This window comes from Battus philenor, unplaced genomic scaffold (assembly GCF_028537555.1).
Source record: "Battus philenor isolate CCGP_79_NKW_IND1 unplaced genomic scaffold, ilBatPhil1.0.hap1 SCAF_1, whole genome shotgun sequence".
NCBI classification, from domain to species: Eukaryota; Metazoa; Arthropoda; class Insecta; order Lepidoptera; family Papilionidae; genus Battus; species Battus philenor.
In genome coordinates, this window is record NW_027181661.1 from 13,013,896 (window position 1) to 13,038,742 (window position 24,847).

A 24,847-nucleotide genomic window follows, 5' to 3' on the forward strand; every position below is an offset into this window, starting at 1 on the left:
GTATGATATGTTTCTTTGATTTGAACATAGACATCGCGAAATAAATTGAGATCGGATCGAGAAAAAGAAAAAAGAAGGCTAAAAAGGGAAAACTAGCGGAAAGAGGAACTAAATTTATTATATAATTTACGTAACGGTCTTGTGCGAAGAGCTGTACGAATTACACTTTTAATCCCAATAATTGATTGGGTGAGACCTCGTACACTTGCCTGCTAAACTTAGGTCTAAGGTTCAAAAAATTAAAATTAGCTTTTAGCCTTACAAGATATATTTGAATTAATTTTCTCTATGTACATTTACTTATTATTATGGTACATTTTATTACTCAATATTCGTAACAAGACAGAAGAATAATATTTTGAGAAGATATGATATCATTTCCGAAGTTTTTTATTTCTCTTTATTATTAATATTGAATGTAGTTTGAGCTGAAAAATCTAGATATATTAAGTAATTCTAAAAACAATTTATTTGTGGTTCGTGATTAGTCTTCTATTCTTTTTTCTATTAAGCATCCCTGAATTTCAAGTTTTTTTTTTTCTAGTTCCCCTATCTCGTGTGGGACAGGGACTTTTTAATTCTAGTAATTTATTTTATTTTGCAACATTATTTATTGTTCAAAGTGTTCGTTTTATTTTTACTTATTGCTTTTATTACCACCTTCCTGCAGTAGCTGAGGAAGCATTCTCTCTCCCCTTCGTCTTGCATGATGGCCGAGACATTCCTTTCCTCTATCTTTTTGCCCATCCGGCATTCGGAATCCGCGCGCAGTCTTCCAAACGCCGGACAGTGGGCCACAAGGTGGACTACGGTCTGGCCCACGCCCGGTTCACAAAAGCACGAGGGGTCCTCTTTGAGCTTGAACCTGTGAAGGTACTCAGAGAACCCCCCGTGACCCGTGAAGAGCTGGGCCAAGACCGTATCCATCTCGACACTGCGGAGCACGCGGTAGGCTGAAATGGCGTCTGGGAAAAATATCCTCGTCACTGAAGCCGTCGTTCCTTCCATATACCGCCTGTTCCATTCGTCGAGCGACTCCAGTCTCAGTTGTCGCTTGACGAATGAAACGGGGCATCTCTCATATTCAGGTCTTCTTTTGCTCTTTAGGGCCGCGTCCTTGGCCAACTGATCCGCCCTCTCATTTCCCTCCATCCCTGCGTGCGCTTTCACCCAGTATAGTCTTATATTCTTCCCATTTTCTCTCGCTTTCATAATATTCTCTTTCACTCTTAACGCCAAAGGATGGAGGGTGTCCGATCTTGCGACAGTTTCGAGGGCGGACCGCGAGTCGCTCATTATGGCGCATGACTGCGCGGACCCGCTGGCCGCGTACCCTGATGCTTCCGCTAGAGCTAGCAGCTCTGCCTGGTATACAGTGCAGAAGTTGCCCAACTTGAGTTTCTTAGTATGCAACTCTGCGGCGTCCCGCATAACGCAGAACGCCGCACCCACCTTATCCTCAATGCGGCTGCCGTCGGTATAAATTACAAGATCGGCCGCCGCGGTGGCAAGTCGGACTTCCTCCGCACTTTCCCCCAGGCAGGAGAACTCCACACCAACTTGACCAGACGGGTGTGGTAGTCTCAGGTAGCCGACAGGTAATGAATTTCAAGTTACGGCATAGTAGTTAATATTTCAATTTTTATTGTAATTTACTACTAAAAGACATTACTGTCTTGAAAATAAAATCTTCGGGCAACACTATGAAACACCGTAAAATCTCACACATAAAGAAAAAAAATACGCGTTGAGGATCAAAAGCTTTTAGTTTCCATGTAATATTTGTTTTTTTCCCCAGAAGAACCATTGTCACCGACGTATCTCGAAGAATTGTCTGAAGTGGCAGTGGGCGGGGCACAACCCTCATGATGGCTGGTGAGGACGAAAAGTGAAGACGCGGCGTGGATAGGGCTCCCACTAAGTAGACCGACGACATTATTAAAGTCGCAAGATGTCGCTGATTGCGGGCAGTGCATGAGCCTTTATCGTAGTCTTTGAGGAGGAGTACACCTTGCAGTGTCTTTCGGCTGATATGATCATGATGAAGATAATTCCTTTTATAGGGTGTAAACCTAAAATTGCATTAAAGTTAATTTAACTATTTATTCGGATGGTAAAAAGTAATATGCATGCACGCAAAAATATCCTCCATTATTTGAACATGGCATATTAAATCAATGGAGATTTGAAATGATAGTGTGCTTTGGCCATGCGCCAACCTAAAACTTTTAAGTATACTTGAAATTCAAATCTTTTAACAAGTAGATCCAGTGTTGGGAGTCAAAATAGAGATCTAACATTGTTTTAAAATAACAGATGCAGATTGTAGTTATGTTAATTTCGTCCCGACTTACATAAGTATTTCAATGCTGCATTGTATAATAATTGCGTTTGGTGTAATTCTTTCACCTATCGATTTTAAACATTAACATGATTGTAACAACTTTAAATTTTTAAGCGGATGCAATGTCCGTATTGTATTACAACAAGACGTTGCAATTCCAACAAAGTACAAAACCTTAAATATCGATGTTGTTGGAATCTTTTTAGAGCTGGTAGGTCTTAGAGATAATAACAGCACGACGTCAAAAGTAGAAGTGTGTATTTTCATTGTTTTGTCTATTGTTTCATGTGAAGTTTTTGCTGTTAGCCTTGCGGCTTTTACAGCTTCATCGAAAACGAGTTCACAGAACGGAGGGGTCTGTGAACTTTATAAAATTGAAGTATTCGAGTTTCCGAACCTGCATCAGCACTCGGCGGAAGGACGAGGGAGTCACACACGTAGTGGCCGCGAGATAGTAGCAGCGCGGCCCACCCAGCCAACTCCCGAGGACACAAACTCAGCGCGACCCAGTCGGACGGCAGAACTCGCGGCTAGCGCGCCTAAGTAAGTATGTCTAGTCAGTGTTACTGATAGTGTACTGAATGAGGAGTTAAGTGTGGAGTGCAGCGTGGACCGCTCGGCAATCTAAGGAAGGATACTGATCCAACCTCGGATCGCCCACGCTGTTCGCGGCGTAAACAGCGTCGGCCACCCGACGCCCTTTAATAATAACGAACGGTAGGAAGTGTGGTGAATGATTTTTGAGCACCGCAAGCGTTTTTTCGTGCGGTGAGCTGTCGCCAGTAGCATGGTTGCAGTAGTTGGTGAGTTATCGCTTACAGTGTAGTTAGTGTCTGAAGCGTGCGGTGTGTGGTGAATGGATTGTGGGAACTCTGCGTTAGGGTCTGTAAGGACGCCTTTAGGACGCCTTATGAGGTTTCTGAAGGAGGTGCCGGGCGAGTAGCGAGAGGAGTTCGCTATGAGGGGGTTGGGGTGGGAAGAGGCCTTCGCGAAGTATGCCTTTGAGCATGCCTGGAAGAACTCTTGGACGCTTTCAAGTTGGAGGTCACTGTGGAGGTCGATGTTACGTTGGAACCACCTGGTGCGGGTTGAGAGCCGGGTGAAGCGGTTTTGTAACGTCTGTAAGGGTTGTAATATGTGCGCCGGGGCGTGGGCGAAGAATACGCCTGCGTAAGCGAACACGGGTCTTACACAGGATTTATAGAGGAGGAGTTTATGTCTGAGGGACAGCTTATTTGAGTGGCTGAGTAGGGCGTAAAGCCTGAACAGTATGGCGCGGGCTTTCTTTACGACGAGGTTAGTGTGATAAGCACACTAATGTAATGTAACACGAAATAGAAGCCTAGTGTAAAAGGTGACACCTAGGTATTTAACGGTTTTCGTCCAGGGGATAGGACGACCGTAAAGGGATATGACGCCCGGATTCTGACCGAGTCTACATCTAAGTTGGCGGGATAGTTTGATGACGATCGTCATAATTATTTATATTATTTGTCAGGGTTCACGTCTATGCGCCACTTGCGAAACCATTCGCCTAGTTGATTGATTGCGCGTTGGAGGTGGCGTGTTAGGGTGGCTGCGTGTTTGTCCGTGGCGAAGAGCGCTGTGTCCTCCGCGAAGAGGGCAAGGTTGATCTTCGGCTCGATGGGTATATCGCTGATGTAGTGCGAAAGAAGCAGCGGAGATAGGCAAGAGCCTTGGGCGAGGCCTGCTCTAAGGGGGCGGGGGGAGGATAGAGTACCGTCTAAATGAAATCTAAAGGCACGATTTGATAAGAAGGATCCTATTATCTTGACGTGCCGCTCGGGCAAACTCCTTTTTACAGCTTATACAATTAGCCGTTGTGCCAGACTTTATTAAATGTTTTGGCGATATCAAATAGAACAGCGCCCGTGGTCAGAGAACGGGGTTTTGCGAAACCTTTTAAAATGTGTTCCGTGAATCGGTGGGCTCGGTGGACACAAGAATGATGAGCGCGGAATCCGAATTCGTCGAATATCGCGGGAAACCTGCTGAAGGCGCTTGAGTAGTACGTGCTCGTATAGTTTGCCCAGAGTACTGAGCAGACTGATAGAGCGGTAAGGAGTGGGAAGGTTGGCTGGTTTATTCGGCTTTTTACAATTAGTAGTATATAGTATATATTAGTAGTATAATTAAAACAAATACTTTTTACTTAAAATATAGCTCGATCTTCGAGACCTTGGTGAGAAACGAACGTTCCGGTTCTGGCCTGGAAACCACTTCGAATAAGCTTTATGTATTTTTAGTGATTTTATAATAATGAATTAAACTAACACATTGTAATAGTAATTAAAGTTACGTAAAATTAATCACATTGTTTTTTTGTGATATTTTTTACGCAAGAATAAGTATTTGTTTTTAAACTAAAACATTTCATGTATTGGATTTTTATAAACTGTAATATTTAATTTTTCGACGTGTTCAAAAATAAATGAATTATTTAACAAACATCATCTTAATATTATTAATCATATTGTAGCACAATTGTCAGTAAATGAGATAGATAATCACCACCAATAACCTTTTACACCTATTTACAATAATGCTGTCTAATATTGAACATTTGATTTAAACAACCATAAGCATTGATCGAAATATCTTGAAATCAATACTAAAATAATGTAACATGATTATAAATTTACTGATATTCTGAGTAGTTTCTTTCGAAGAAGTAATATGTTACTAGAAACATTATCTTATCGTACATAAAACTACATACAGCTCATCACTTTACTCAAAGACCTGGTAATAAGTAAGAATACGCTAGTTTTTCATTTTTGCAGCGCTGAAATTGCTTTTCAGTTCAAGCCATTTTTATATTAACATAATCTTTTTATTCAAGGAAATTAAGAACGTCTTAAAATGCATGAGGAAAATTACTCTTTTAGATCAAGGTACATTAGTTTGTTCAGTTCATTATAATTTATACCGGATTATTTTTCTTTCTTTTCCAAGTAGTTATTATCTGGTTTAAAATTTAACTCACAGGTAATAATTTTAATATTTTATCGGATTTATTCAATATAATAAAGTACAACAACATAAACAGCGAGTACATGCCACATCTTCGGTTTGCCGATGTTATTATGGTTGAGACCATGGACGACCTAGGTGCAATACTCGGTGATCTCTGTAGAGTCACCGGATAAGTAGACTTTAAAATAAGTATGGATAAGACAAAGTTGACATCCAATGTCCATGTTGTGCCTACTAAAGTAATTGTCGGAAGTGGTACACCCGAAATTGTAAACGATTATTGTAATTCAAAATTGTTCAGATTGGAGTGTTCAACTTCGAGATAAAGATAACTCGCTGAATCCAAATCAGGCGCTTAAAAAACGCCGAAACGTCTTCCTTTCAAAAATACCGCAAAGACAGATAAGACTAACGTCTTTGACCAGTGTTGCCCGGGTCGAATCGCGGATCCTAGAGGTGGTCCCTTACGGCGGGTCTTATAAGGAGACTGCAGGTTATCCAGAGAAAAAAAGGAGAAAACTGTGTTCCGTGCTTTTGCGAGATCAAATCAGAAATGAAGAGATCTGCAAAAGAACCGAAGTCACCGTCGTTGCGAATTGCTCATTTGAACTGTCAATGGTCTGGGCAGATTGCTCGTGCAACAGTTGCTCAAAGGCACGAAAAGTTATCGAATGGCGATCAGCTGTTGGTTGACTCAGTGTGTGTGACGCCCACTTAGTGTTGGAAGGACGATATACCTAAAGTAACGGGAAGCTGCTGGATGCGGGCAGCGCAGAACCTTCAGTAGCAGTCTTCATGGTGATCATCGAGGAAGACCTTTGCCTTGCAGTAGGCATCTATTCGATATAAAAAGAAGAAGAATAAACTATTTGAAGATAAACTATAGAGATCTTTAAATACCTTTTAAATTAGTTTAGCCATATAATTCGTAAGTTCAAGCATTCATATGTATGTCATTGCACAATGAGACTTATTCCTGTAATCACTAATTGTTGTAATGAATGTAGATTCTCATCACATCGCCTTAAAATATCTATAATTTTTTTTTAATTTATAGTGATGTTCGAAATGACTAAAATAATTCGTGTTCGATATTTTTTCAGAAATATATTAAGAGAAACATTTGCGAGAGATATCTTTTTACGTTATTGCGTATGCAACCGTCGATGGCTTTTGCTGCGACTTAATTTGAACAATCTTTATTCTCCATTTACCGAAATCGGTTAATTCACAGTATCTATTTACATTTTAAATTTTCATGAAAAATTTATTTAGCATTTTATAAAAAACGTGTTTAAATGCGACAGCCTGATATCAATCAGATTCAGCTGTCATCTATAGCGGCTCCAAAGAAACTGTTGTGTTAACTATGCTGTACAATTGATCAAATTACATGATTTAGAATTGTTGTTACTTTATAACAGGGATTAGAAAAGTTGTTAAATTCGTTTTAGGTACTTAAATGAATCGTAGGGAATTTTTTGCGTATTTAATTTTCGAAAATGTTTAATTGAAGAACATTTTCCGATTTCATATTATAAAAATTGTAAGTTTTTTAAAATAACTGGTGCTAAATTCTGCGTACTTGCGCGCGCAGAACTATTGATTAGAGATGGGACGAGATTTTTGCTTATTTGTCGATAATAGTTGTAAAATCTAAATAAAGTTAATTTTATCATTAAAATTTATTTTAAGCGGTAAATAGCAAGGGAAAGTAATGAAAGCTAAATTAAAAATTATTTAGTAGCAAAAAGTTTATGTTAAGAAATAATAAATGTTCATAAATAAAATTTATCAATATTTTCTTTGGTCACGCTATAACTTAAGAATGACTTGTCTGATTTCATTCTTCTTTTTTTAATAAATTTTCTTATATGCTGTAAAAGGTTCTGACGTTAAAAAAACAAAGAAATGTACTTTGTACGTTTAACAGTTCCTTTAAAATTTTGTTAGGTCGTGCACTGCAAAATAATTTTGTCGCTTAAGCGCTGTTTCGATTTGTAATTATGGATGATAAAGTTAGTTTTATTAATAATTTTGTTATCTATTTATTTTATTATTTTTTAATGGGATCAGCCAATAACTTCTGGCAGTACATATTCTGCCAGGACAGTTAGATAAAACAAGATATAGAAACATCTGATTTTCAATTTGGGGTAGTTTGGGCACTATTTTTATCGAAAGCAACTAAACTTGTACTTGTAGGCATTCAAAATGAAAATTTAAAGCAATAATTTTAATTTCAATAATGCAATACGAGATATCAAAATGTCGACATTTTATCGACAACGTTACTACACCGCCCTTAATATTTCGACTATAAGTGCAGTACTGCGGCACGGGCCACCCTCACTCTTCTGGAGATGCGCGAATAGAAAAGACATTGCTCCTGGATACTCCAGTAGAGAGCTTCGGAGATTTTATTCTTGTATCGGAAACCGGTGCGTTTTAATAATAATTTTTATTTATGTGTATAATTTTATGTGTGCCCTATTTGTTCTTTCTCTTCTGTGTCCAAATTGCTGTTCCTATTAGCATGTTGATGGTATTCTTTTTGGCGGGTGGAACTTTCTTCGCTATGTTTTCCAAAGGTAAGCCTTCCATATGCTCCTCTTTTCTAATGTCTTTTCAAAACTATATTACTCATAACACTTTAAATATATAAATGCTCTTTAAGATTTCTTTGATTTACTTCAGAAGTCGACTTTTAATGGCTTGTCACGATTATAAACATTAATGTTTATGGTTACATTTTATATTTGTTAGTTTGCTTTATAATTATGAACTTATTCAACCGTACATAGAAATGAACTATTTTATATCTAAACTATGTTATTGCCCTTTCTCTTGCAAACGTTAATTTTCATCTCGCTTATAATTTGATTCGCAAGTAGTAATTTAAATTTTATACACCATTATTTATTGATAGAATAAACTGTATGCAAATTATAATAATAAAAAGTAAGTAAGTAAGTACTCTGCTATGCTAAATCAAATTCGGGGAGTAAAAACAAGTAGCCGGATGTACACCGATACAGTTTCTTACAATTTGTTATTTTCCCGGGGCGCGAATACCACGTGCCTTGATATGCAAGTAGTAAATATATTGTTCTGTCAAAACAGCCGCTTTATATTATTGTTAATACGTTTTTTTGCATGTGATGCTTGTTAGCCTTCGCCTTGGAGGATGCATTTGAATATCTCTGCTTATGGAAGTTTTTCTTCCCTCAAATAAAACTTAATATTTTTATGTCACTTAAAACGATAATCGATGACATTTAGATGATTTATTTGTTTACGGCTTTTAAAATTTCATTAATTTTTTTCTTAAAGATATCATTTCCAATTTGTTCTGGTATTAAAATAAAAGTCAACATAATCATCATTATTTCAGCCGTAAGATAAAGATTTCTAATAGAACAAGTTGGAAGCGGCCAGTACCCTGTGCTTTTCAAAATAACTTTAATTATAAACTATAAAATAACTTTAAAAATTTTTTTTCATCATATATTTATTTTCTAAAATAATCAAAATTTTCTTATGAAAACTTCTTTTGTCAAAATTGAAGTCTTTGAAACAATGTGCAAAATTAATCTAGCTAATGCGAAGAAATATTTCTTAAAAGCGTAAGTATAGAAAAACACCTTTCACACGCCGTGTTAAAAAGAAATTTTTAACGTGGAGCGAACCCTCTCTCTTTGAAGAAGCTTTTCTTTATAGTGAATATTACAAGGCTAGCTAAAGGAACCGAATCTAAGCTGTTTGCTATGTGTATATAAGATACTGACACTGATTGAGCGGTTATATGTTCAGGTATTAAATATTCGATAGAAATTTGGCACAATTTGTAAATAATAATTAGGAGGAGAACTAATTACGAGCATTTTGAATAGATTTCTTCAATTTTAGCTTTTGGTTTTTTATATAAATATTTTAATATAACGCTTAAATTTAATATTTACGTTAAATGTTAAAATACTTGATTCAGTACTCTTCTCTGCAGTTTTTTCAATTTATTGTAATAGTTGAAACAATAAAACTATTTTTAACCTTTACATGTTTCATTTAATCCAGTTATAGATACACCGTTACAATTATAAATTTTTAAATTTAAAAAAAAACTAATTATTTTTTCATAAATAAAGATTTTTAAAAATCCATAACGATATAGATTCAATAATCGAATCTACTACGTGAATTTAAATCTGTCAGAATATATCTCCTGGTTCCTTATCCCCAATATGACAAGATGTTGAAATTTGAACCTTCTTATATAAAATAATCAGTTTCCCCGTTATCATTTCCCGATGATTTCAGTTGTAGATCGCCCACAGCTTGACATAGACCTCGTTATAAAATTCCGGTAGGATTGGTTAGAAGCGGCTTTCTTACGTATTTCGACGACTGTAACAAGGTCGCTTAACCACCTTGTGGAAAGATGTCCGATGCCAAGCTTGACGGTCTGTGGTCTTCACTCTAGAATCTTAAAGCCCAAACAGTCATCCGTTCTGCGCGCTAAGTATTGTGCCCACTACTACTCTTTTGGAATATCAACGGTGTTGCCTTTTTTTAGAATAAGAACTAGATATGATGAAAACTATAATATCAGTTGATAGACGCCTACTGCAAGGCTGCCTTGCACGATTGCTGCGATAGCTGGTATTGCGCTGCCCGCATTCAGCAGTAAACATTTATTATATACGCTGTATCTATAATATGAGTCTGCAAAATAAAAACGTCTTATTCGTCTTGTAAAAATACGAGATGATAGAAGAAACATGACCTCTAATTGGTTGTAGTCATTTCTCTTGTAATGCTTTCGCACTATCGCTATGGTGTCATGTGGTGACCAAATATTCGGTCACCTTCCACAAAGGACTAAAATCAAATCCAGTTTAACTTCAAAAACGTTTCTATAAAATAACTATCTTAAGAAACTACTGCTTATGATCTGTCGTATAGAACTCGCAGTAACAATGGCAGGTTAAATAGAATTTAAAAATAATTATACGTTTTTCTTTAATTTTTATATATTTATATTTTTATATATTTATATAGTTTTTTGACCTATAAAACAGTGTACTAACTGTGCACTGGAAAGTTAAAGTGAATATAAAATTCTATTGAACATAGAGAGGAGATAATAAAATTTGAAACGTGACGAGTTCCGCTTGTTGACAATTGGTTTACAACACTGAATATGACATTGAATTAGAACCGCAATGAAGAATATCAGAGGTTATTTTTTAATTGCAATTCAGTTTAGTTGAGTTCAAGGTCATAAATAAAAACCGGAACCTTATGACTTTTGTTAATCAATTTTATTTCGTTTTGAATATAACACTATCAATACATTTAACATGTTTAATGACAACGCACTATCTTTCTTTTTTTGTGAAGTCTATTTATAGGTAGCTTAGTGAGACTAATCCATTAATAACATTAAAGAACGAAAGCCACAACCACTCGAAGCTTCAGTGCAACAAAAACCTTGGCGTTGGTGGGTGAGAAACTTTAGTATTACGGTCCAACAAGTTTCTGTTAAGACGTTCGTTCCGTGCAATTAGATTCAAGTTAGGATTGAAATATATCATTCCTGTCATAAATTAATTCCTATAGATTTATATCGGACGTATGACAGGTTTTATTGTTACTTTTTATAGTTAAGGCCGAAAGACGACGCTGGTGCGGAAGGCGCGAGGCAATTTTTGGGGCAGGCTTCTTGTCGTGGACATCTGTCATGATACTGATGACGAATTAAATTTTTATTGTACGTTATATGTTTTCATAAATAAACCGCGAGTCATTATATTTTACTAATCATCAAGTTATCATGATAATGCCAAAATCATAACAGAGCAGTAGTTTTGCAATCCTAGTTGCTATGGTTTTTATATAGCTAATTCGCACAAGTAACATAAGAAAAGTATCACTATTGCCCACTACTATCATAACCCACTATTTGATATTAATAACTGGCTATTTATACTTACATTTGAAAAAAGAGACACGTTTGAATAAAGAATTGTGTTTTTTCACAAATAACCTCTTTGTTTTAAACACAATTTATTGGACCAGTTTTTTTTTAAAACAATCGATTTATTAAATCAGGGACAGCGTTATTAGTCATTAGTTATTAGTCTTCTCAATAATTGTAAGTCACTTTTCATACTATTTGTGAACTTTCAGTCGAATCTGACACGTTTGTATTTTGGTTAGAGGTCCAATTTTTTTTTATTGGACTAAGTAATCCTCGGTAAAAAAATTCCAATATACAACTGTTTGATTTGTGTGTTTGATACAACGAAATATTTGTTTTTGCTTCAATCATAACTGGATTGCTTTTTATATAATATATTTAACTCCTACCAATATGTGTAACATGGTTTCATTCTAGGCAAACAATTATAGAAAAAAACACTAGTCCAACTTATTTAAGGTTGATCATTTGCCTTGATTTTCTATAAGGCTTCTGATATGCAATAAAGAAAGTATATAATTTAAAAACCAATCCTGCTATAGTTTAGAACTCCTCTGTACTTAAAAGGAAGTTAACATTTTGAGAATCGATCATCTTTCTTGTTTTTCTTTTAGCGCCTGGAAGTAATTAAGTAATTTTACCCCAGTAAAATCTCGCCCTTTCATTGATATGGGCAAAATTATGTAAACGATTTTAAATTATATTATACGATATCTAAACTGATTGTCCATTTCATCAATCTCTTTGACGTTCAGCGACCCCTTTTATTTTGTCCTGTCATCAATACCAAGGGTAATGTCGAATACTTAGAGATTATTTTTAAAATTCTCATTTGGTTTATCTTTTCCAACTTCGGTATGCATTCATTATCCCGTGTAAAACGTATATGTGGAAATGATGATTAATTTTTCCTTCTTCATGTTATTGTTTATTTTACATTAAATTTACTAATTTTAATATTTGCTAGCAAAATATCATTTTACCTTAATGTTAATAAATAGATAACGAATTCTTATTACGGATATTGATTATTATTTTCTCTGTCGAATATTTTCTGACTTCTAATGTTAAAGTATTTTTTATTTATTTATTTAAGCAAAAAATAAAACTAAATTTACACATAAGTTTTTAATTATGACTTCATTTAATATAACAGTCGATAATCAATCGACTTTATATTTCATTCGTCCTTTAACGTAATTGGCTCTGCTATTATTTGCTTTTAACGAAGCAGGTACTTAAATAGAGTCGCATTGCAAAACATTATCAAAGGCAACGCAGCTTAGAGGAGTCTGTTAGTCGCCTTAATAATCAGCCGTAAAAGCCGCTCCAGAGCCTGTGATCGTTTTGCAAAGAAAAGAGATATAACTGGTTTTAAGGTTCTATATTGGCGCTGGTTTGAAATTAACTCTTTGTAGATTACGACGCTTCATAGCAGTTATCCAACCGTTATTAGTCAGTAGATTAAAATCCTACTTTACACTTCCATCCGAACATAAGGACACTGAACCTAGTGTCCTATACTGAAGAGTTTTCTAGATTACTCAAGTTTTATTACTAGCTATGAAACATACATATTGTTTTATAAATATGTTTTTTTTAATTGAAACTCTAAGCTTGTTTATAAGTGAGAAGTAAAAAAAAGTACAAAATTTTCAATATTTATTCCGGTTTTACTTGCTGAATCATTTAACTGATCGTTTTCAATGTTACCTTTTGCAAAGCAAATCAATTTGTCAATGAATTGACATTGACATTGATTTTTTGCAATTCAAATCTAATTTATATGGTCGACACAAAAAATACTACACATGTATAACATGTTAAATTTACTACTAAGGTATTTTATTCATACATAATAAGACTCGAATCTGTACTGAGATATCATCAATATGAAAGTATACAGTAACTGCTGCAGTGCGGTATTAAGTACATGTGCAGTATACAGTACGCATTTGAGCCCATTTCCTAAGTTAAGAAACGGCATGAAAGTTCTGTTTCAAAATATATGTTATAGATCTTTATTTTACATTTTTCTTGACTGATATTCTTAATTTTATACTAATATTTTAGCTATAATATTTTGAAGTCTTTGGTTTGGGTTACTAATAATTGTCTTAACAGATTAATTTGTTTTATATCCTTCTTAAGACTTATAATCACACTGTATATTTACATACATTCCTTAGTATTGTTACGACAATTTACTTTTAAAAAACGACATAAATCATTTTCATAAACTTAACCTTTTAAGTACCTTGGTGGGATATACAGAAAGTTTTAATTGATATTCTTTATGATAATGTTGTGGTATTACTCCCAGTGGGATATTTTGCCCTAGACGGATGTTTTGCCATCATCGTTTTAGACGTAAGACGTCCACTGCCGGATATATGCCTTCAATAAAGATATCCTGTATCGTTTTTATTTGAATCGGCTTTAAGGTCCTGGGGTGGACACCATGGACCGGCAAGCGCGGCGTAAGATGTCCAAGGTAAACAGATGACGTTAAGTTCATTGAAGACGCTGGATGAGAATATAACATGGTCCTACTAAAATTAAGACTTAGAATAGTAGCATTGCTTATTTATTTACATTAAATTCGTACATATGTCGTATTCGGTAACTGACAAAAATATAAACCCAAATATTCAAAATGAGTAAAAGAAAATAATTTGTAGATTTTTATAATAGAGGATTGTTTAGTAGTTACACTTAACTTACATAAAGTTAAATTTCAAACTGCATTGCTAAACGGTCACATGTCAAGAACGCTTACGCATACATTGCAGACGCTACGAATACTAGTAGCTAAGGAGCCACCTCACCCAGACGGAAATCCTCCCCTTACCTTGTTCAAGCAAAGTGTACTCCAGAACTTTTAGTAGCGTTCAAAAACATAGGCTATACAAATGACATTTTCTTACCCGGCGTAAGAATATATGGTTGTCGGAATCCTTTATTATTAATATACAAATGAATGCATATTATTATCTTTTTTCAATAGACGAAGCCATGACACCGGTACGGCCAAACTGTTATATGAAATTTTTGATGTAAAACAATGGTAAGTAGCATTCGAAATATGAATGCAACTTACGATTCGAATTCGAATGCCTAAGGACAAAACTCTTTTACGAGCGAGTGTTGTCGGTGATTATACAGATAATCGAGACATGGGCATTACGATGAGCACTATAAAAAGGCTGTAGATCATCCAGAGAGCAATGGAGAGTGCTATGAAATCGAATCGAGAGCTATTGAACCAGAAGTGAAAACAGCTGCATAAGCACCAAGATCACCGACGTAGCTCGACTAATTGCTTGCCTGTAATTTCATTGGGCATGGCACATTGCACTTGCAACCGATTGCTGTTGGGGACGAAAGCTTCCCGAGCGGCGTGGGTAAGACCCCAGCAGGTCAACTAACGATGTACTTAAGATCGCGGGTAGTCGCTGGATGCCGATGATCACCACCCTGTCATCGTGATGATTTGGTGTGGGGAGGAGGGGAGTCTTAGTTTTGCAGTGGACGTCTATTGGTTGATAAGATGATGGTGATGATGCACAGTAAGTTAGGGAGTTGTGTATCAACAGAACATGCAAAGAAATGATGGAGATTTTAATACCTTAACGGCTTTGAGTGAACCAGAGCATATATAATATAATAAATTAAAAAAATCCGCAATTATTTTAATTTGTTTCTTTAAATTTTCATAAGGCATAGAAAAGTTTTTAATAGAAACTTGTTTTTTAACTTTTTATTATTTAATTCTTTAAATAAGTCGGCGTACCTATGTTGATTCCCATATTTAATTAATGTGTTGCTAATGCGGTTAAGAAAGCCTACGTCGTCTGGCGGACTTTCGACATGAAGTGATTGCGTGGAACACGCGACCCATCATTCCATCCCTGAGCACTGTTCATTTATGCAAAGTAACTCTCTAGACATATGATTGACTAATAGTTTATGATAGCATTTGAACCAGATTATAAAATTAGTAGCGCACTTTTAGATACAACCCTATTTCAAAACATAAGTTGTAATTTATTTTCGTAAACTTTTCAATATAACAGATAAGTCCCAGTTCAGTCTTTTCAAAAACGATTAGGCATTTACAAAACAGACTTTAAAAAGTTAATTTACCTACCGACACTAAAGCTTGATTACGCGATAAATAGCGCATTGAAATCCTAACGATTTTTTTAACATGAGGTATTTCCACCTCTTTCCATGTGGAAAACCTTTTCCAGAAAATTCTAAGCGGTAGATGTAGTATGTACGCCTTGTGTTTATTTTGGATCTGGCTTATACTGTCTGTCAAAGTGACATTTGTAGATTCCACGGGTGAGAGGTAACATGGCGCAGAGGGCGCTAGGCCTAAGCCTGTTTTAAGGAAGCAAAGCTATAGAATTCCCTGGGAAGTCACGGTTTGGGCCGCTACATATTATAATTTTACCGGATTGGATCGGTTTCCGATTGACTAAGATGACTTAATGCTTATGTTCACGTTTACCGGCTCATCATCAATTTAATATTTCTTGATTTTATTTCCTTCGTTACCCATGGTAGATTTAATTATATTGTCAGATTGTACAATTATATTTTATAATTAGTTGTCCTCTGTCCGCTTCGTGATAATGAATTCCTCTTCGACCCCCCTAGATGTGGCTCTTATTTAAATTCCGTTCCGTTCTTCTATTCAAGAAAAAGAAAATTTAAAAAAATTGCAAGTTTCTAAACCTTGAAGTTCCAGAGATATCGCGATGAATCTTTTCTTAGATATAAACGTTATATAGGATTTAAAGGCGTGAATGTACAGCTCATTTGTTGTGAATTATTGTATGGCACCCTCTTCGGTTTCAGAACTGAGGTTCGGTTTCAGAACAGAACAGTAATTGTAAAATTAAAATAAAATGTAAAAGGTTTTAATATTATAGAAAGAAAAAACGTTTTCAAAATTCTAATTACTACAAACTGAAGTTTATTATTGTTTACTATCTGTCCCTGCAGACTTTGTACTGAAAGAAGGGGCCTCTCGAATTTCAATAGAATAGGTAAATTACCATAACATATTTAAGAGTGATTACATTTGTCAGAGAATGCGCTATGTATGAACTTTAAAGCTATTGTTTATTCCAAATCACTGTGTATACATAAGTAAGCAATTTTTAATCAGTTATCATGGGCAGGCACATCAGGCTTTGCGAACGTTGTTCTTCGTCGAGATTATCGTTACGAAAGAACCGCTCTTAGTTTAGAATTATGCCTTACTATGCGCTGTCATGAAGGTAAGAACATATCTGTTTAAATTTTTCCATCGTGCATCGAGAAAGAAAGAGGTAATATTAGCTTATGTTGCAATCGACTTCACAGTCATTGAGTTGTGGTAGAGATCAATTTTAAGCCAGTTAACCATCAGCAGAGTATATTAAAATTATATGCAATATTCAGTAAATTGAAATTATGTCTTAATTTTTTTACTAAAATCTGTTCGAATATTTAATCACTTAAAAATCTTTTTTATAATATCTACTTTTAAACAATTCCTTCAGAAATTTCTAGTTAGAATTTTAGTTGAAAAAGTCTTTTACCAACTAGTTAATATATTTTATTTTATTTACTTTTTAAAAATAAAACAGCGACCTGAATAATAATAAATTTTACTTATATTTTAAAAAGGACTTGCATGTAGTACTTGTACATACATAAGGACATTTATTGCAATATGCATTGTAAGACGCGTGCACGCTTAACAAAAACAAGACGATCATAACCAAAATCAAAAATTTTCGTTTATTAAATTAATCTGATAAAATATTTTCTTTGTTTCAGATATAAAAGAGCTTCTAGTAATTAATCGCTTATCGCCTAATCCATCAGCTTATAAAAATCCTCTCCCAATTTATGACACGCGTTCCCAATTAAATAAAAAACGGATTCTAGAATGCACCGGGACGTCCGGCTTGCCGGACGTCGGCGAATATGGTCCCGAAAATTTTCTATTTTTTGTCTTCTGATCATAATTTTATCCACGGTAATTGTAGGAATTATAAACTATTATCGAAGAAAACATCTCAACAATGGCAATGTGGCAGTCAGGGTTCAGCCAGAGTTCCAAAAACCCCTGGCTAGGACGCTTTGTGGGTCTGGTTTCGGAAAAGCGAAAAGAACAGAGCTCCAGTCAATCGACGGACAAGAATCAACAACAGTGAGTAACATTTTGTTAAGTTGTAATCAATTTGTATAATGTTTAATTATAAGTTTTAAAGTTTTATTGAACATGAAAATTGATTGTCATAATATATGTTTAAGATTTTCGTATGAAGTTCTACCTGTTATTAAATGATTCGAATAAGCAGTCGTTGGCTTATTCGAATATATGTTATCGAAACGATTACTGAATCGTGTTCTATATATAGGATACATACACAGTACATTGGAAATCATTATTATTAATTACTGACAAAATAATGGTCTAACTCAGGAATGAGCAACACGCTGCCTGTTAAAGATGTTTATGCGGCTAGCCAAGAATTTCTAAAATACATGTTTTTCATAAAATGGCAGCATATATTAATTCGAAACAATTTGTTTGGGACGAATCACTTACTTGTAAGCGACTTGGTGAAACATGAAATACGAGCGCGAGGCGTAAGCGCGAATTTTTGTATTAAATTTGAGTTTGAAAACTTTCTTTATATTTAATTTACGTATTTATTCTGTTTGTTGTAAATAAATTTTTAATTGTTAATAAGAGTTACTTTTTGCGCGGCCCATTAAACAATTTTAAAATTTATATTGGCTCGTTGATTAAAAATGTTTCTCACATCTGGTTTGAATAATATTAAAGTTTGAGACGTATTTTTAGAAAGTTTTTACTACGAAGAAATCACATGGGTCGGTCAACTAAGTAGCGATGTAACGGACTAAAGACATTGAGACATAAATATCACTACGTATACATTTATAGTTAATTTTCTAGAGTACACTTAAGGAAAATTGTCTATTGATATTATTGAGAAAATTGTCTATTGATACACGTTTTGGCGTAAAAGATGGTCACCGGTACCAACAGCAGATATCGATATGGAAAATCTTTTGATTCTTCTTTTTGCAAAATTACAAAACAATGACTTTTTAATCTTGTATATACACAAGACTTCGGTTATTCAAGCCCACTAAAAGATGCGCTATAATTACGAAACTATGAGCATTTTAGCACAAAAGTAAAATTAAGCCTGAGTGCGAAAAAAGATATGTATATTTTTTATTTTTTTAACATGAAAAAATATTGTTTGTTGTCATTTTGTATGGTCTAAATGAGTACACGATTTGAACTTTATATCATTGTTTTAATTTAAATTATTTAACAGGTGTAACGCAAGAGAATGTTTATTGTTATTTGGCGTTAAATTATCACGTTATTCTGTGAGTAGTCTGACAATTAGTCTCAGTGAAGATAGGTGGCGGTTCGCGCGTCGTATGAATTGTTCGTACGTGACGTCGCTAACTTGTTACGTGCAATACTCGTGTATACGGGATGTTCAATAACTTTTTTAAGTTCATTATTGACAAAAATATTTTATGTGTAAAGTGTGTTCGCTATCAACTTTCGGCAATAACTAACCAGTCTTCTCAAGACATTTTTAAACTGGCCTCACATCTGGCAGGCTACTATGTTTAAGAAATTAGAATTATAAGGAATTCAAACAGCACTAGTTTAGCTATCCTTCTATTTACAAAGATTCGAGAATTAATTAAACTGTTTATATATTATTAAAAGTGAAATTAAAAACGGATTGCAAGGGCAAATTCTTAAAAAGTGACTATATCAGCAATTATAAGATGAGTGACTCCCACAAATTGGAAGCACGTATAATGGGCTCTCATATTACTCAAGTCGATTGTATGAGACAAAAGGTGTAAGGTACCTAGTACAGCCTCTTGAGCCGATGCTCGAAGACTTCAATAGAGTTTCGCAACAGGTGGGCCCTAAAATAAACATGGATATGAAAAAAATAACCTATGTCAAACATCTATGTCATGTCCACCCCTATATCATTCTCAGTTTGATTTTTTTATTTACTCGTATATGTACCTCGGGCAGAATCCTTAATTTGTATTATGGAGTTACTGTTTCTCGATCTAATCTGTGAAAAAATATTTTTTATGTATCTTACACACTATTAGAGAAGCTAGGCCACAGATCACCCCTTACTCATACTTCAATTAAAAGTGATTTTATAATACATTTTACAAATATAACACCCATGTATCACTATACATATGTTGAATTAATATTAAACATATTTAGTGGATAAATACACTTTCGAACACAGTAAATAAAATAGCTAGGCAACGTTTACTATAGCTGTCTTGACACTGACCTAAAATGCGACGACGAACGTAGCGATATCAAAATGTGCATTTCTAAATTTACTACGATTTTAGTATAACGACCGTGCCGACCACTCCGCGATACTTGCGTTAACGATGTGCCCTCCACCACGCTTACTTCTAACTACCCGATCATAAAAGTATGAAAGCTTTGTTAAAAATTGCGCAAATCTAAAAAAACTGCGCGTGCCCAAAATAAAACTAGCCGTCGCCGCGAGCGCAGACACGCCGGTAAACGGTCCATTCGACGTCCCGGAATATACATCTAATACTCTCTGAAAATATTCCGTGAAAACGAAGGAACGCGTGCGTCCGCCATCCTTAGACAGCTAAGAATTCTATCGTAAACAATGAATGCGACGTGCGTGCCGGACCTTTGATACTTAAGAACGTGCAGTGTGTTAGTGTGTGCTTTAGTGTCCAATTGACAGATAAGGCGATAAATGTTTGCGGGCGGTGGAGCCGGTTTCCAAAAGCAGTCGAAACCGCCCTGGGACACAGTCAACTCTAACGCTGAGGTTGCGACCAGTTGGTAAGCTATAAATAACAGACTTACCTTGTTAAATCGAAGTTCGAGTTAATCGAAACTCATTCGGAATACAAGTATTATTAAAGGTTTTTGCATATTTAATAATTTTAGTAGCAAAGTATAAATCTAAAATGTTTAAACACCAACTTTTCAAAATCCCTGCATATATTGAAGTTAAAAGCTTTTGATACTGTAAAAGCAAATATAATTAACAACAACCTCAACGTTTAAAGATACGATTAGGTTTAAATCGAAGCAGAAGACATTGAGCTTTTATAATTTCGTATGAAATTCATCCCTAAAACATCGAAATTCTAGTAAACAAAGAATCACTTCTACACGAATAACTCAATTCCTGCAGATGCTCGAAAATATTCAACTACAGCTAAATTTCGACATTTCGTATAAATAAAAAAGATAAATATTTACTCAAATAAAAAACAGGATTATTTTAAAACAATCGTATTTGTTACGTTACGGTTCAAAGCTCATACCGTTTATTACTCATACATGTTACAGTTTTATTTCAATTAGATAGAAAACTCTTTCTGTATTATTGTTTGATGTCAGTTGAACCTACGATAACGAAAATTCTCAGTAAAAACATTCCACTGACATCAAATAAAACAATCCAGAATTACCTCGTACGTGTCATAAATAAATTCTTTGGTATTCAATGGTAACTATCGGATAATAATTTTCTATTTACACTAAATGTATGTTGTGATAAATTCTACTTCCAAAACATATTTTGTGTCTAAAAAATAGTTGTTTTGTTTTTTGAAAAACCCTTATGATTCTTTAATACTATAAATAAGACAGACGGCATTCTCTAACTTGGCTATTTTTAACTACAAAACATCCGAGTGTTGTAAGACGTCAGTAGTACCTACAATGACACTTCTCGCTTAGTCTTTCTAGGTCAATGGTGCATCCTGTTTTATAGTACACGCAGGAAATACTAATTAAAAGTACCTTTATCATTTTTTAAGAAATTATCCTTTAATAAGTTATCATTATTGAATTCATTATAGCGTCCAGTGAAACAAGTTTATAATGCTTCATAGAAGTTTGTTTCTAATGGATCCGAGGGAAGTTATTGATGAGAAAGTTATTTCTTTTCTAGTTGTTTTTATATATTCACTTTAACACCAATATTGGAGACAAAGAAGGAAGCAGCTGAAATGACAAAAGATGGTATTACGAAGACAAACGGCAATTTTTCTTCTCACCAATAAATAAATAATTAGGCTTTCTGTCTTCTTACACATATAATTACAGAGCTTTAAGTTGTCACTGTCGAATTAGACACAAACACCTGTGTTATACCCCCGCTGAAATAAAGTTTATTGTGAAAAGCTATTGTTTATTAAAAATAATATCAGAAAATCATTTTGTTTAATAATAATAAATACAAGTAAGGTAAGAGCGATATTTGAGAGTGCAAAGAAAATTTTTATTTGAACAATATAATACTTATACAAAGAGAGGATTAGTGAAGCAACGAGAATATCGATTTTCCCTACAAATTATAAAAGAAATTGTATATTATATTTATGAATTTTTAACGTCAAACCAAAATAATTAATGTTAATCCTTTCTACACCAACACCATTTTAACTTCGCGCGTGTAATTGTTTCCTTTTTATATTATTATTCATTTAAAATGAAATAATTTCCATTATTTGAAAGATTTATTGACTTTGGTATTGGCTATTTTACGCTAACTCTATCTTTTGAATTAGGTTAACAACACCCACAAAGCTAAACAAACTAATTTTGGGTGCGGTAAAATTTGTTAATCAAACCATATGCATTACTTCATTCTATTTAACGCTTTTTTTTACGTTGATCTTATATTAAAAGTTGTTTTAATTCATACACGTATTGTATATTTTAATGTATTAATTTTCTTTATTATTTACATTATGCAATGTTTACATACAAACGTAATTTAACTATTTCAGTATATTATACACGTATTTCACGTGTTAACTAAAAATGTTTGTAAACTAAAAGAGTTTTACTCGAATTCAAACAATTACATCAACGTTTTGGCAATCATGATTCATGTTATATTGAACCATTCGACAGTTCAGGTTCAATGTCATCGTAACAACGACCTCAAGTAACATTGCTTACTGACCCACATTATACTGGATCACCATGTCGTTTTTATAATAATATGTTTACTTTCGCTTAAAGATGTTATGGGGGATATAATTAACTCTTGGAAATATTTAAAATAACATGTATAGTGCTTTAAAAAGCTTTCATTTTTTGTTGAAAGAAGAAAAAGGTGCAATTTTTTAAATTATTTTGTCAAACTTTCCTCCAGATCTTAGGAAACATTGTTTCCAATGACACTGTAGGTATTTAAAAGCTTACTTTCAAGTTTAAGCTATTGGAATTGCCACAAAGCCTTCACAAATATTTTGCTGGCTACACGCAGCAAGACTTTTCGGAGAGTGAAACAAGTCACTACCCTTTAGTTGAAACGATCACAAGATAAATCTAATCTACATGATGGCCACTCAAAGTCACCCTCTTCGCTATGACTTACTTTGTGAACGTTTTACTTACGACCTCTATGTTGTAATTAAGAGTGGCTTCGTCCTGCTAAAACGGATTCACCTGGTTGGACTTATTGAGCTATGAAGCTTTGGCTGCAAGAAGTTATTTTAAAACTAAATGTCAAATTTATTATAGCTTATCCATATATACATACACGTCGGTAAGCAAAATGCAGTTGAGAAATGCCATGTGTACTAACATAAAGTTAAAATTATAGTTGCGGACAAGTTTATGTTTTATCTACTTTTAAGAATCATTTATTATGTTATAAAAACTGAATTTTTGATATAATCTTCAGCCGTGAATCTTGTAAAATAATCCTTGTTGCAGCAACGAACCGTCAGTGTCGGGGGGAGGGGACAATGCGGACTTTTAACATTCTGTGACTAAACTGCTAGAACCTTATATTTAGGAATCGTATGAAAATACTTGAAGAATATAGTTGTAACGTTTTTATGTCAAAGTATTTTTATATTATAAGACAGTTTGTAAATTTCATGACATAATTAAACCTGCATTATTACACATACCATTAGTACTCAAGAACATAGTAACATATAATTGTATTAATTCATAAAAACTGATTAAGTGTTTGCATAACTGATTTCTTGACATCGGTAACCAAGTGCCAAGAGTTACATCAATGTTACAGTTACATCATGTTATTTGTATTTATTTTGGTAAACAACAATATTAACAATAGACAGATGCCGAGACATAATTTTCATTCAATTATTTAAACACTTATAAAGAAAAGACATAACGAAGACCTGCAATGACATGCAACTGAATTATAGGTATTATACATGCAAACCGAAAAATGCAATAAAACCTAACGCTAATGCCAAGAACGACAAATGAAATGTGTGCTTTTCGTGATTTAAATTAAATTAAGACTATTAAGCGTTTACATCCGGCTTAGATTCGACTTAAAAGTTAGCCCAAAAAATCAAAATGGGCTAACAATGTTAATAAAAAACTTAGCAATAATGAAATAAAATTATACATGATTTTATTAAACATTTTAATGATATAATGTGACGCAAACTGGTACGTTTCGCAAAATGAATGGAGAGAATGTGTCGTTAATCCTACGGGACACGTTTCACTTCACCCCGATTTATAGTCACTGCATTGTCGCCTCAGTGCATTCCCTTTGGAAAACCGCATTACCTACTTACGCTGTAACTAAAAATCCATATTAATTAAAATAAAATGCAAATTATTTAAAAAAATATAATATTTAGAATGACATAGTAGTTTTATTACATATCCACCGATAGGAAACCAACAGAAAAAACTTAAAAAGCCTTCCTATATTATATGGATATAGGCAGATAATGTAAAAATTAAGAAAGTAATCTACCTGTAAAATTTCAATTAAATGCATAACTTTGGAAATCAACATATTAATTTTATTTAAGCAAAAGTCAAAAAGCTAATTTTATTCTCTTTAAATTGTGAACAAACTTCTGATCAAGTATTTACAATGATATACCTTATTTGACTTAAAAGTAATAGTAACTTTTAAAATCACAACATAGCGGGTATAACGTTTTTCGTTATTAAGAGCTTGTTCTTTAAATAAGTTTTATAATTACCCAAAACAATTACCACTTTTTAAGTTTACATAACTGGTTTTGATTATATTTTTTGCTTTATATCTGTATTTTTCTTCATCTACCGATCATTTTAAAACACAAATAAGTGAAACAAAAATTTTACCTAAATACATAAGAAATGATTTCCTAAGCCATAACTTTTAATCATGTTTTACAAAAATAATTAACCATGTCATCTACAACCAATTTCTTTGACAATAACAATTCCGAAAATTGTTATACTTTTTAAGAAACTAGGTCACGACGTAGAATAAAAAAAAACAAGCAACAAATTAAAAGTCAAAAAACACGCTCAAAAACTTGAAAATGATAATCCGATCGTTAGGCTGTCTAGCTAGCGGAAAACGATTTACAAGTCAAACTAATGACTGATTTCTCGACGATGTACGACCCGACTGGGA